Below are 14776 nucleotides of genomic sequence, written 5' to 3'. Positions count from 1 at the left end.
GTGCATGGATGACACAACGTATCGCCAGCTAGATAGAGATCCCGGGTCTTCGAAAACCGTGTTCATGGGACATCGAAGGTGGCTTCGCGACGATGACCCGTGGAGGAAACGCAACGATCTGTTCGATGGTGAAACGCCCGTGTACGAGGAGCGGCGAGGAAATAGACAAGCTGTTGAAAAATTGGAAAGACTGCCCACTGCTGGGAAAGAAGCAAAAGGCGCCAGAGCCGGGAAAGAAGCGAAAGGCGCTAGAGCCACTGCTGAAGGTATGGAAAACGAGGTCTGTTTTCTAGGACTTGCCGTACTGGAAGATCCACCGTGTGCCTCACAGCCTTGGGGACCGGACCTTCTCAATCACCGCACTCATGATAGTACGGTGTTCTTCATCAATGGAAGTGCCGCGAAGTGCTTCCAGCAAGTTATTCGCTGCCTCTGGATGGACAGAGGTCATTGGTATAGGCGGCTCGCCCTCCTTAGAGAGAGGCTGTCTGCCTTAATCCGGAACCACTTGGGTTTCCGGAGCCGTATTCAGCTGGGGGCGAGACTTGCTGCGGCCCCTGTTATCAGAGTCCATGGGGGTCTTCCCTCCCATGTGCCCGGTGAGGCAGTCCCGAACTAGGGGGTGTCCAGATAGCCGAACTATCATCATTGGCCAGACTCCAAGACTATGAAGATACAAGATTGAAGACTTCGTCCCGTGTCCGGATGGGACTTTCCTTGGCTTGGAAGGCAAGCTTGGCGATACGGATATGTAGATCTCCTACCATTGTAACCGACTTTGTGTAACCCTAGCCCTCTCCGGTGTCTATATAAACCGGAGGGTTTTAGTCCATAGGACGGAACAACAGTCATACCATAGGCTAGCTTCTAGGGTTTAGCCGCCTTGATCTCGTGGTAGATCCACTCTTGTACTACCCATATCATCAATATCAATCAAGCAGGAGTAGGGTTTTACCTCCATCGAGAGGGCCCGAACCTGGGTAAAAACATCGTGTCCCTTGTCTCCTGTTACCATCCGCCTAGACGCACAGTTCGGGACCCCCTACCCGAGATCCGCTGGTTTTGACACCGACATTGGTACTTTCATTGAGAGTTCCTCTGTGTCGTCACCGATAGGCCCGATGGCTCCTTTGATCATCAACAACAACGACGCAGTCCAGGGTGAGACTTTTCTCCCCGGACAGATCTTCGTATTCGACGGCTTTGCACTGCGGGCCAATTTGCTTGGCCATCTAGAGCAGATCGAAAGCTACGCCCCTGGCCGTCAGGTCAGATTTTGAAGTCTGGACTTCACGTCTGACATCCGCAGAGACTTGATCTTCGATGGATTCGAGCCACATCCTAGCGCGCCGCACTGTCACGATGGGCATGATTTAGCTCTGCTGCCGGACAGTGCCCTGGAGGCCGCACACGAGTCCGTTCCGACCCTCAATTCGGAGCCGGCTGCGCAGATCGAGGACGGGTGGCTAGACACCGCCTCGGGGGATGAGACCTCTACGACAATGGAGCCGAGTACTGACCTTGTCCCATGTGAAGCTCGTGACTCTGAGGTGCCGGACTCCTCTCCGGACTCTGAACCTCCCGCGCCCCCTCCAATCGAATCCGATTGGGCGCCGATCATGGAGTTCACCGTTGTGAACATCTTTCAACACTCACCTTTCGGCGACATCCTGAATTCGCTAAAATATCTCTCGTTATCAGGAGAGCCCTGGCCGGACTGCGGTCAGGATGGTTGGGATGCGGACGACGAAGAAATTCAAAGCCCACCCACCACCCACTTAGTAGCCACTGTCGACGATCTAACCGACATGCTAGACTTCGACTCCGAAGACATCGTCGGTATGGACGACGATGCCGGAGACAACCAAGAACCAGCGCCCACTGGGCACTGGAAAGCCACCTCATGATACGACATATACATGGTGGACATCCCAAAGGATGGGAATGGCGATGGAACAGCGGAGGAAGACCCCTCCAGGAAACAGCCTAAGCGCCGGCGTCAGCAGCGTCGCTCTAAATCCCGCCACAGCAAGAATGGAGATTCCGGCGCCGGAGATAATAACACCCCAGACAGTGCCGAAGACAACCCCCTCCAGCAAGATTCAGCACAGGAGGTCGGAGAAGCCAGCCCTCATGAGAGAGCGGCAGAGGAAGAGGTAGAGAATGATAATTACATGCCTCCCTCCGGAGATGAGGCAAGCCTCGACGACGACGAATTCGTCGTGCCTGAGGATCCCGTCGAACAAGAGCGTTTTAAACGCAGGCTTATGGCCACAGCTAACAGCCTCAAGAAAAAGCAGCAACAACTTAGAGCTGATCAAGATCTGCTAGCCGACAGATGGACTGAAGTCCTTACGGCCGAAGAGCATGAACTCGAATGCCCCTACAAAAGCTACCCCAAACGCAAGCTGCTCCCCCGATTAGAGGAGGAGGCATATAAACCTGCATCACCAGCGCACAATACGGCTGACCGACCACCTCATGGCCGTGATAGAGAGGCCTCTAGGCCCTCCACTAGAACCGTACCCTGGCATCGCTCGAAAAGCACAAAGCCACAGGGGAACGCCCCGGACTTGCGAGATATATTGGAGGATAAGGCAGGACAATCAAGATCGATCTACGGATCGCGTGGGCGCCCCATGATACGCGACGACATCCGTCGCGCCGGACACAACAAGTCTGGCCGGGCCGAACACAGTAGACAAAGCTCGTTTGAGCTACGTCGTGATATAGCCCAATACAGAGGCGCCGCACACCAACTATGCTTCACAGATGAAGTAATGGATCATCAAATCCCCGAAGGGTTTAAACCCGTGAATATTGAATCCTACGATGGCACAACAGACCCCGCGGTTTGGATCGAAGACTATCTCCTTCATATCCACATGGCCCGCGGTGATGATCGTCACGCCATCAAATACCTCCCACTCAAGCTTAAAGGACGAGCTCGGCATTGGCTTAACAGCTTGCCAGCAGAATCAATTGGGTGTTGGGAGGACCTGGAAGCCGCATTCCTTGATAACTTCCAGGGCACGTATGTGCGACCACCAGACGCTGACGACCTAAGCCATATAATTCAGCAGCCAGACGAATCGGCCAGACAATTCTGGACACGGTTCTTAACTAAGAAAAATCAAATCGTGGACTATCCGGATGCGGAGGCCCTCCCGGCCTTCAAACATAACATCCGCGACGAGTGGCTTGCCCGGCACCTGGGACAGGAAAAGCCGAAATCCATGGCAGCCCTCACATCACTCATGACCCGCTTCTGCGCGGGAGAGGACAGCTGGCTAGCCCGCAGCAACAACCTCAGCAAAAATTCTGGCAGTCCGGATACCAAGGACCGCAACGGCATGTCACGTCGCAACAAGCACAAACGCCGCATTAATGACGACAATACTGAGGATACGGTAGTCAATGCCGGATTCAGAGGCTCCAAACCCGATCAGCGGAAAAAGCCATTCAAAAGAACTACTCCAGGTCCGTCCAATTTGGACCGAATACTCGATCGCTCGTGCCAGATACATGGCATTCCCGAAAAGCCAGCTAACCACACCAACAGGGACTGTTGGGTATTCAAGCAGGCAGGCAGGCTAATTGCCGAAAACAATGACAAGGGGCTGCATAGCGATGACGAGGAAGAGACCCGACCGCCGAACAATAGAGGACAGAAGGGTTTCCCCCCCACAAGTGCGGACGGTGAACATGATATACGCAACCCACATACCCAAGAGGGAGCAGAAGCGTGCACTCAGGGACGTATTCGCGATCGAGCCAGTCACCCCGAAGTTCAGCCCATGGTCCTCCTGCCCAATCACTTTTGATCGAAGGGACCACCCCACCAGCATCCGCCATGGCGGATTCACCACATTGGTTTTAGACCCAATCGTCGATGGATTTCACCTCACCAGAGTCCTGATGGACGGCGGCAGCAGCCTGAACCTGCTTTATCAGGACACAGTGCGCAAGATGGGCATAGACCCCTCAAGGATTAAACCCACAAAGATGACCTTCAAAGGCGTCATACCAGGTGTAGAGGCCAATTGTACAGGCTCAGTTACACTGGAAGTGGTCTTCGGATCCCCGGATAACTTCCAAAGCGAGGAGTTAATCTTCGACGTAGTCCCGTTCCGCAGCGGCTATCATGCTTTGCTCAGACGGACCGCGTTTGCAAAGTTAAACGCGGTGCCGCACTACGCATACCTCAAGCTCAAGATCGCAGGCCCTCGAGGAGTCATCACGGTCAACGGAAACATTGAACGCTCTCTCCAAACAGAGGAACATACAGCGGCTCTCGCGGCAGAAGTACAGTGCAGCCTCTTAAGGCAATTCTCGAGTCCGGCCATTAAGCGACCGGACACGGCTAAATGCACCCGGAGTAACCTACAACAAGACCACCTGGCACGTTCAGAGCACGCGTAGCAATGCGGCCCCGACAGGCCCAGACTGGTCCTTCGCGTACATCATTACGCTTTGGAGATACCATGGGCATAGGGGGAGGGGCACGACCACGACAGACCCAGAATGCGGCTTAACCACACCAGGGGCTCCCAAGTGTGTCATTCTTTTTTTCGTTTTTCTTTTTTCTTCTTACCCACAGGACTCCGTTCACCGGAGGCCTTGTCCGGCAGTAGACCTGCCGAATTCATGATGCAACAACCAGGGAAGGAGAAAGGCTACGACGAGTATCTAGGTGGTCTCCATTACGAGCATTAAATCTGTTTTATACACCATTCCGCAGCCTACCCCTGGAGGGGGACATGTTTAATAGTCCCATCCCTTGCTTACCGCACTATTTGTATCGCTCTGCATTCATGGCAGTATTTGTTGAATAAACAATGCATCGCTTTTTTGCTTATAATTGCATTCCTTTCTTATACATACGTTCATTTATGACATGTTGCATTCGTACACTTTGGTACGGCTAAATACACCAGGGGCTTAAGTTCCCCACATTAAGGTGTGATAAGTCCGAACACTTTCACAAGTGCGGCACCCCGAACTTATAGCATTATATGCATCGGCTCTGAATCATGTCTTGGGTCAATAGTTGGGTTTGCCCGGCTCCCATGTTTTGGTACCTTACGTTCTGTTGTATCGGCTAAGGTAGCACTGGGAGAACCACTGCGATTGCGCCCCAGTTGAGCTGGGCGAGCGCCTCAGTGGAGAAAGCTAAAACCAACCATCATGATGAGGCGAGAGCCGGTCGCTGTCCGAGAGGTTTTTTCGAGTCCCTAAAGACTTATGCCGCTTAGAGCGAGGAACCGGCTTTGTCTGGCCCAGGCGTGGATAGCGCCCCGAATTCGGCCTTCCGAACACTAGGGGCTTTGCCGAAATTTAAAATTATGGAATTCTATGGCTAAGTAAGAGTGTTCAAGCATTATAAGTCCGGTTGCCTTGTTCGTTGTGTTGAGCGCCTCCCTAGATGGACCCAAAAATGGGAACAAGAGTGCTCAAATTTATCCCGAGCACCCCAGCACTCGCAGCATGGGGGCTGAAGCCGACGACTTGCCACCTCTCAGATTTGATAAACGGCCACACAGAAGGTAATATTTTAGATTAACAAGCGTTGCTTAGTGCACATGAACAAAGTTTTCAGCGCACATGATAACAAAATGGGAGTCTACTCAAATATTACATCTTTGGAGCACTCACCCGCAATAATGCGGGCACCCTTCAGGACACCCTTATAATACATCTCGGGCGTGCGATACTGCTTGCCCGGCGGTGGCGCCTCCATCACAAGCTTCTCAGCGTCCATCTTACCCCAGTGCACCTTAGCACGGGCAAGGGCCCGACGGGCACCTTCAATGCAGGCGGAGTGCTTGATGACTTCAACCCATGGACAAGCATCCACCAGCCGCTGCACCAGGCCAAAGTAGCTCCCAGGCATGGCCTCCTTGGGCCACAGCCGAACTATGAGGCCCTTCATGGCCTGTTCGGCCACCTAGTGGAGCTCGACCAGCTGCTTCAGCTGGTCGCTAAGGGGCACCGGATGTCCGGCCTCAGCATACTGAGAACAGAAGACCTTCTCCGTCGAGATCCCTTCCTCGGCCTTGTAGAAAGCGGCAGCATCGGACACGCTGCGGGGCAGATCTGCGAACGCTCCTGGAGAGCTTCGAATTCGGGTAAGTAATAGGTAATTCACATTCACATGCTTGCTTTGCATGAAAAATGCCTTACCCGCCGCTATTTTCTTCAACACCTTGATTTCCTGGAGGGCCTTGTGGGCTTCGGCCTTAGCGGCTTTGGCACTCTCAAGAGCCGATGCAAGCTCGGACTCTCGAGTCTTCGAGTCGCGCTCCAAACTCTCATGTTTTTCCACGAGAGCCTGGAGCTCTTGCTGTGCCTTCGCCACCCGCGCCTCCTGCTTCTCTCGCCCAGCACGCTCCGCGGCTGCATTACGTTCGGCCGCGGACACCGCCTCCTTCAGGGTCGCCACCTCGTTCGTGGCCCCTGGAGTACCCATGTTATCCTTGTCATTCCTCTTGCAACCAAATCCTTTTCTGCAAGGTACAACTTTAACAAGGTGTTACTCACCTTCCTTGTCCTCGAGCTGCTTCTTGGCATGGCCGAGCTCGCTCTCGGACCGCTCGAGGCTTTCCTTCAAAGTATTGACCTCCGCAGTCAGTGCGGCAGAGGTTAGCAGCGCAGCCTGCAATCCCATATTGACATATTTTTTAAGACTCCTGCGTATATCTTTCTAGATCCTCAGTCCGGCTTTTCTTTCCGAACACCGAACCGAGAATCAGGGGCTACTGTCTATGCGGTACTATTTTACATATATTAAAATTCTTACCTCAAAGCCTGTTAGAAGGCTGCTGCAGGCCGCGGTCAGCCCGCTTTGGCGAGCTGAACCTTCTGAATCACCGCACTCATGACAGTGTGGTGTTCCTCTTTGATGGAAGCGCCGTTGAGCGCCTCCAGCAAGTTATCCGGCGCCTCCGGTTGGACAGAGGCCGCTGGTGTCACAGTCTTGCCCTTCTTATGAAGGGGCCGCCCGCCGGACTGCGGAACCACTGCAGGTTCCGGTGCGGAGTACGGTACGTAGTCCGGGAGGTTGCCCTGTGGCACCTCCGGGGCCTCCTCCTTTGGGTGGGTCCCTCTCTGGGATCCCACCTCGGCGTCGCCAGCGTCACGGGGGATGGAGGCGGTCTGAAGTGACGTACTATCCACATCCGACGTACCCAAGGACCCGCTCGACGAAGCGGGAAGATCGTCCTTGGGCGGACTGCAGGGTTGTATGCGGCATTAGAAAGACACCGTGTGGCGAAAAGAAAAATCATGAAGTTATTCGGGAGTCCGGATACTTACGATCTCGCCAGGGGCTTGGCCCTTGAGGGTCACTCCTCGTCGCCGTCGCCGACATTGGTGGAACAGTCCGAGGGAAGGGTCCTTCCCTTCTTGGACCCTTCGGCCTCCCTCGTTGGGGAGGCCTTCCTCTTCTTCTCTCCCCCTGCTGGGGGAGAGGCCTGTTTCTTCTCCTCCTCGTCCTCGTGGGAGGAGTCCGCCTCGGAGTCATCGGACGAGGAGTCTGATACCACCTGACGCTGCGAACTCCTTCGGGTTCCCATGGCCTTCTTCTTGGCCTTCTTCTCCGGCACTACGTAAAGTGCCGGGACCAGCAGCCCTGTCAAACAGGCATCCGCTGGGTCTTCTGGAAGGGGAGCCGAACAGTTAACCTGTCCGGACGTCGCCTGCCAGGCCTGTTAAAGGTATTGGGAGTTTAGATCCCGCATAAAGTCAAAACATGACAAGCAAGTGTCCAATAAAGGATAACATGGCTTACCTCGCCAGCCGGATGCTGCGAGCTGAATCCGCGACCTTCGGTAGCGGATGCGGGAGCTTCGGCGCCCTTGAACAGCACCCTCCAGGCATCTTCGTACATAGTGTTGAAGAGCCCGCTCAAGGTCCGGTGATGTGTCGGATCAAGCTCCCACAAATTGAAGTCCCGTTGTTGGCAGGGGAGAATCCGACGGACGAGCATGACCTGGATCACATTGACAAGCTTGAGCTTCTTGTTCACCAGGGTTTGGAGACAGGACTGGAGTCCGGTCAGCTCTTCCGAACTACCCCACAGCAGGCCCTTCTCCTTCCAGGAAGTGAGCCGCATGGGGACGCCAGAACTGAATTCGGGGACCGCTGCCCATTTAGAGTCACGCGGCTCGGTGATGTAGAACCACCCTGATTGCCACCCTTTGATGGTTTCCACGAAGGCGCCCTCGAGCCAAGTGACGTTGGGCATCTTGCCCACCATGGCGCCTCCGCATTCCGCTTGGCTGCCCTTCACAATCTTCGGCTTGACGTTGAAGGTCTTGAGCCACAAGCCGAAGTGGGGCTGGATGCAGAGGAAGGCCTCGCACACGACGATAAACACCGAGATGTTGAGGATGAAATTCGGGGCCAGATCATGGAAATCCAGGCCGTAGTAGAACATGAGCCCCTGGTCAAAGGGGTGGAGTGGGAAGCCCAGTCCGCGGAGGAAATGGGGAAGGAATACCACCCTCTCATGGGGCCCGGGGGTGGGGATGAGCTGCCCCTCGTCGGGGAGCCGATGCGCAATATCGCTGGGCAAATATCCGGCGCTGCACAGTTTCTTGATGTGCCCCTCTGTGACGGAGGAGGCCATCCACTTGCCTCCCGCTCCGGACATGATTGCAGAAGGTTGAGGTGAGATGTGCGGACTTGGGCACTGGAGCTCGAGTCCGCAAAGATGGATACACAACAAAGGAAGAAGGCGTAGGTAAAAAGGTGGATCCTTATCCCCTTAAATATGGGCGGACGAAACTATGCGTCCCCACCGGCCTGGTAAAACTCGCTTATCTCCCAAGCGCCGCAATCAATGGCACGGTTGGGTTACCCACGTCCGTATTGATGGGAATCCTGGAATAAGGGGAACACGATCTCTGCTTCGACAAGATGTGCCAAGGAAACCGCTTTGCTAAATGCTCTGAGGTGGTATAATAAAAACGATTCGAGTAAAGGCTTGGTTGTGGTGTGACGTCACGCCACAAAATACGTCAGCAGATTGAACTTGTGTAAATATTATTCTCTCTACGGTGGTATGTGGAATTTATTTTGCAGAGCCGGACACTATCCTGGTGTTCACAATCTTCTATAAATTATTCGGAGGAGGAACCCGCCTTGCAATGCCGAAGACAATATGCGCGCCGGACTCGTCGTCATTGAAGCCTGGTTCAGGGGCTACTGAGGGAGTCCCGGACTAGGGGGTGTCCGGATAGCCGAACTATCATCATCGGCCGGACTTCAAGACTATGAAGATACAAGATTGAATACTTCGTCCCGTGTCTGGATGGGACTTTCCTTGGCGTGGAAGGCAAGCTTGGCGATACGGATATGTAGATCTCCTACCATTGTAACCGACTCCGTGTAACCCTAGCCCTCTCCGGTGTCTATATAAACTAGAGGGTTTTAGTCCATAGGACGGAACAACAATCATACCATAGGCTAGCTTCTAGGGTTTAGCCTCCTTGATCTCATGGTAGATCCACTCTTGTACTACCCATATCATCAATATCAATCAAGCAGGAGTAGGGTTTTACCTCCATCGAGAGGGCCCGAACCTGGGTAAAAACATCGTGTCCCTTGTCTCCTGTTACCATCCACCTAGACACACAGATCGGGACCCCTACCCGAGATACGCCGGTTTTGACACCGACACCCGGCGACTGGGATTTCGCCTGGGGCGTCTCCAGAACTATCTCCCCCTGGTCCAGTATCCTTTAAGACAACACCTCGGTGTCATCCGCAGGCCTGGGGGACGAGGCTGTCGGGAGTGAATCGCTGTTCATCGCCGACGGGCCCAGGGACCCCTCCGAAGAGGATACCCCGATGTGGGATTTGGCCGGACTGTATACGCATGTTCAGAATGATAAGAAGCAATAAAGCAAAACATACTAGAAGTATTACAGTGTTCAGATGCTTATGACTTAGCCAGGGGCCTGTCCCTGGGCAACCACTCCTCGCCGCTGTAGGTGGCCGTGGTGGAGTGGTTCGGAGGGAAGGTCTTTCCCTTCTTGGACACCTCGGCCTCCCCCTGCGGGGCGGCCTTTCTCTTCTTTTCCCCCTCGGTTGGGGGGGTGGGAGGGATTTCCTCTTCCTCCTCCTCGTCTTCGTTGGAGGAGTGCACCTCGGTGTCTTCAGATGTCACGTCCGATACAACCTTGCGCCGGAGACCTTTCCTGGTCCCTGCGGCCCTTTTCTTGGCCTTCTTCTCCGGCACCTCATAGGGCGCCGGAAACAACATCTTTGTTAGAAGAGACGACGCTGGATCTTCGGGTAGCAGAGCTAGATAGGCGATCCGCTCCTCTATCGCTACCCAGTCCTATTGAATCAACATGGAGGCTTAGATTCCTCCCGCGAATATGCTGGTAAAAGGCACATCTAGCAAAATATAAAAACTCCCCGGATGGGCTTTTCGTTTCGTGCTGAGTCCGCGATCTTCTGTTATGGGCGGTGGTACCTCGGTGGCCTTGAACAGCACCTTCCAGACGTCTCCGTGCGTCATGTCGTGGAGCTTTCACAGCGTCCGGTGTTCGGCCGGGTCAAACTCCCACATATTGTAAGCCCGTCTCTGACAAGGAAGGTTCCGGCGGATGAGCATGACCTGGACCACGTTGACAAGCTTGATTTTCTTGCCTATCATATTTTGGACGCAGGTCTGGAGTTCAGTCAGCTCCACCAATGAGCCCCAGGCTAAGCCCTTCTCTTTCCAGGAGGTGAGCCACATGGGGAGGCCGAATCAAAATTCGGGGGTCGCCGCCCAGTTGGTGTCGCGTGGCTCAGTGATGTAGAACCACCCCGATTGCCACCCCTTCACGGTCTCCACAAAGGAGCCTTCGGGCTAGGTGACATTGGGCATCTTGCCCACCATGGCGCCTCCGCACTCCGCTTGCTAGCCAACCACCACCTTTGGCTTAACGTTGAAGGTCTTTAGCCATAGGCCGAAGTGGGGCGTCATGCGGAGGAAGGCCTCGCACATGACGATAAACGCTGAGATGTTGAGGATGAAATTGGGTGCCGTATCATGGAAGTCCAGCCCGTAGTAGAACATAAGTCCGCGGATGAATGGGTGGAGAGCGAATCCCAGTCTGCGGATGAAGTGAGAGAGGAACACTACCCTCTCCTGATGTTTCGGGGTAGGGACGATTTGCCCTTCAGCAGGAAGCCGGTGCGTGATGTTTGCGTACAAGTATCCGACCTCCCGAAGCTTCATGATGTCCTCCTCCGTAACGGAGGAGGCCATCCACTTGCCTCCCGCTCTGGACATACTTGGAATGGCTTCATGGAGAAGGTGAGAACTTCGTCACTGGAGCTCGAGTGAGAGAGAATGGATGAGCAGAGGAAGGAGAAGGCGTGGGTGAAAAAGGGGAGTCCTTATCTCCTTATAAAGGCAGCAGGGATCCTGCACCTCCCCACTTGCCCTGTAAACTCGCTTATTCCCCAAGCACCACGTTGATGGCGCGGTTGGGTTACCCACACCCGTATTGATGAGAATCTCGTGATAAGGGTACACGATCTCTGCTTCGACAAGACGTGCCAATAAAACCGCCTCGCAATATGTGCAGTAGTAGGGGAAAACGGTTGGAATAATGACCGGGCCACGGCGCGATGTCATGCTATGAAAAGTTGTCAGCAGATTAGATTTGTGGAATATTGTGCTCTCTACGGTGGTATGTGGAATTTGTTTTGCAGAGCCGGACACGATCCTTGTGTTCAAGATCTTCTATGGAGTATTCGGAGGAGGAACCCGCCTTGCAATGCCGAAGACAATCTGTGCCGGACTCATCGTCATTGAAGCCAGGTTCAAGGGCTACTGAGGGAGTCCTGGATTAGGGTGTCCTTGGACAGCCGTACTGTGTACTTGTGCCGGACTGTTGGACTATGAAGATACAAGATTGAAGACTTTCTCCCATGTCCGGGTGGGACTCTCCTTTGCGTGGAAGGCAAGCTTGGCAATTCGGATATGTAGATTTCCTTCTCTGTTACCGACTTTGTGTAACCCTAGCCCCCTCCGGTGTCTATATAAACCAGAGGGTTTAGTCCGTAGGATAGGAATAATCAGAATCATAGGCTAGCTTCTAGGGTTTAGCCTCTACGATCTCGTGGTAGATCAACTCTCTTAATACTCATATCATCAAGAACAATCACGAAGGAAGTAGGGTATTACCTCCATAGAGAGGACCCGAACCTGGGTAAACATTGTGCCCCCCGCCTCCTGTTACCACTAGCCTTAGACGCATAGTTCGGGACCCCCTACCCGAGATCCGCTGGTTTTGACACCGACAATTGGCGGGTGGGTCTCCTGATCCATAATCTCTGCAACCCACGTCCCCCACCATCGCTGCCGGACCCGGAGGTAGGACATCATCGGTGACCGGGCCTGAGGGAGGACAGGGAAGTCCTCGAACCGACGTAGGGGCGCGGTGGCGGGCGGATCGAGCGACCGGTGACAGCGACTCAATAAAGAGCCCGTAGAGGATGACGGGGACACCTTGGCGGTCACCTCGCCAACTTCGGGCGAAGAGGCCTCGATAAACCTCTTTTGGGCCATTGGCTTCTCGAGGTCCCTCGCACACATGCAGAGGTTGAGGATGGAGGCAGCGACGGTGGTGGAGGCGACCTACCAATGGTTTCGAGCGAGGGAGGGGTGGTGTGTGTCTATGTGAGTGGAGGTTTTGGGGTGTGTGTGTGATGTGTTTGTAGGGGGGCCAAGGTGGTGTTTGAGGAAATACCACAAAAACTGAAAAATTTACTAGGCGGGAGTAAAATGTCGTGCTACTGAAAATTTGGATCAAGGGCGAGCAGATATTTTTGAGATTGCAAGAGATGCAGATGCGGAAGAGAACATGCTGGGGCTATTGAAAATTTGAATCAAGGGCGAGCAGATATTGTTGAGATTGCGAGGGATGCAGAGGCGGGAGTAAAATGTCGGGGCTACTAAAAATTTGAATCAAGGGATTGAAGTAGAGTGGGAGTCATAGACATCGCACACGGTCCACACATACGAATCATGTGCTATCAAACATAAAAACCTTCCAGGCGGTAGATATTTTTGAGACTGCGAGGTAGTAGATATTTTCGAGAGCAGGAGGCAAGCCTCGTGGAGCCCAATCTACTATGCTGATGTGAGTGATAGGGGCACGACTGTGGCACACGGGTAGTCTGAGCGAACCATGTCTATTGTGCACCCAATCACAGACGGTTGCTGCATCCAACTCATCCCGTTTATAAATTTGGCAAAAATAATAATGCGGGAAAGGGTGAGAACACGAACACACTTGAATGTGGGCCAAATATATGTATGAAAACGGTGGTTTGATGTTCAAATAACCAATGCACAACTTTTATGTGCCACCTATCACACAAAGCGCACATTATTGCTAGGCAGCCACCCCCTGCAAACCCCACTTTGTGTTAGCGGTAAGGGAATCCTAGCTACAAACGCAAGCCCGCAAATAGCTAGGTCTGAAATCTCACCCTACCGTAATACAAAACCTATAGGAGTCCATCATGGTCAAAACTTCCCCTTTCCCTTCCGGACAATGATGGACCATGTGCCAACCCACAAATGTGTGCTTTGTGGTGTGAGATGGGTGAGACCACATACAAACAACCCACAGGTGTGGCCCTACTATATATGTGAAAAGGGTGCAGTGTGATATTTAACTACATTCACAACTTTGATGTGGCACATGTTCCTCACAAAATTAACTGGACAACCCCGACCCAATAGAGGTTGCAGGTAGTGCGAAGTAGCCCACCCCACACAAACGTCGGGGAGGGGGAGGCATCTTACCAAGACATATTGTAACATGGACCAAGCAGAATCCAACTTGGTCGTATAACCTCTCTCACTCATTGCTGGTTGAAGTGATGGACATCCACACGTCCCCGCGAAATGGGCTAGCTTTTGTCGTTGATAACCTCGCGAGGAAGTGCCTAAAGACAAAACCCACTCTGGGCATGTGTCCCAAACATATGTATATATATGGAAGTGATGTGTGGTGTTTGAATACCCAATGCACGATTCTGATGTGGCGCCATGCTTTGGAACCGTAAGATCCCCACAGTGAGCGAGGGTTCACGACGCGTAACATGCGCTCAGACTTAATTAATTAGGCCTGGAATGATGGACCTATTATACGGTAACAAGAACCAAAGAATAAGAATCCACCCTGGTAGCCTTTCTTGTCGTCGGTCGAAATAATGGATGTCCACGCGAACCCACAAATATATAGGCTTGCTGCTGATAATGAAGCGAGTGAGACTGTCCAAAGATAACCATTGTATACATGTGTCCCAAACATATTTATGGAGGTGCATGATGCATGAATATGAGTTGAATACCCAATGCATAAAATTGATGTGGTGCACGTTGAAAATCACACAATCCTCACACAGATCAAGAGGTTCATGACGTGTCGTGTGCTCACCCCCCACTTTGATCCAGCGGGATGGATTCATGTGCACACATGCGCTATTAATTTTGTAATCTCACATCATGACCTATACCCGTGAGACAAACAAAAAATTAATCCCCGCCTAAGTCAAAGTAATTAACCTCTCTCGCTGTCAGCGAAAGTGATGGACCAAGCGGGCCCACTGATGAAAGCATCGCCGATAACTGTGTGAGTGAGTGCCAGAGGACAACTACCATCGATTGCATGTGTGCCAAACATATAAATACCTAATGTGCATCTTTGATGTGGCGCATCTGCCTCGAAATCCATACAGTCCCCACGCGGAGGTTGGT

This window comes from Triticum aestivum, chromosome 1B, assembly GCF_018294505.1.
Source record: "Triticum aestivum cultivar Chinese Spring chromosome 1B, IWGSC CS RefSeq v2.1, whole genome shotgun sequence".
In the NCBI taxonomy this organism is placed as follows: domain Eukaryota; kingdom Viridiplantae; phylum Streptophyta; class Magnoliopsida; order Poales; family Poaceae; genus Triticum; species Triticum aestivum.
This window is presented reverse-complemented; position numbering follows the sequence as displayed.